The 743-nt window shown below is 57.7% G+C and overlaps 1 non-coding gene across 1 annotated transcript; it reads right to left on the bottom strand.

Annotated features, from left to right (window-relative positions):
- Positions 1-382: 382 nt before the first annotated feature.
- On the bottom strand, positions 383-492 carry Tc00.1047053466165.10. Its single transcript, XR_008254736.1, has one exon. It is a non-coding gene; the product is annotated as a 5S ribosomal RNA (M5) (ribosomal RNA).
- Positions 493-743: the final 251 nt, after the last annotated feature.

The following is a 743-nucleotide window of genomic DNA, read 5'->3' as shown; positions in this document are numbered from 1 at the left end:
GAAGACCGCAAGACCCTGGCACTAGGTTGAGGTGGCCGGCATCATCAGGTAGAAAAATCATTATAATTGTTTTTGCTTTCGCGATGCCGCCTGTCGCTTCTTCACCGGGCCGGGGCGGGCGGTGGGTGGGCTCTCCGAGCGCGCGGGCGCCGCAGCAAAAAAGAAAAATTACTGACGCAGTTTCCGCGCCACATGTGGGGAAGCGAGGCGTCCGGAGGCTTCATGGCAAAATCCGGAAAAGGGCCTGCGGAGCTTCATTTTTAAATTTGTTCTTGCCTTTTTTCCTACCGTTTTTTTTTCTATTTTCATCATCTCCCGCGGCTCTTCCGTGGCTTGCCTGTCGCCGGCGGGCGGGCGGCTGCGCATCGCGTGGCGCGTCGCCGGGTACGACCATACTTGGCCGAGTGCACCACATCCCGTCCGATTTGTGAAGTTAAGCGGCCACAGGCCTCGTTAGTACGGCGATCAGTGATGGCGCTGGAACCCGGGGTGCCGTACCCTTCCCACTATTTTTTTTTTTTTCCGCCACCGCGCGCCGCCAGTCGCTTCTTCACCGGGCCGGGGCGGGCGGTGGGTGGGCTCTCCGAGCGCGCGGGCGCCGCAGCAAAAAAGAAAAATTACTGACGCAGTTTCCGCGCCACATGTGGGGAAGCGAGGCGTCCGGAGGCTTCATGGCAAAATCCGGAAAAGGGCCTGCGGAGCTTCATTTTTAAATTTGTTCTTGCCTTTTTTCCTACCGTTTT

This window comes from Trypanosoma cruzi, assembly GCF_000209065.1.
Source record: "Trypanosoma cruzi strain CL Brener chromosome Unknown tcruzi_1047053466165, whole genome shotgun sequence".
Taxonomy (NCBI): domain Eukaryota; phylum Euglenozoa; class Kinetoplastea; order Trypanosomatida; family Trypanosomatidae; genus Trypanosoma; species Trypanosoma cruzi.
This window is presented reverse-complemented; position numbering and strand designations above follow the sequence as displayed.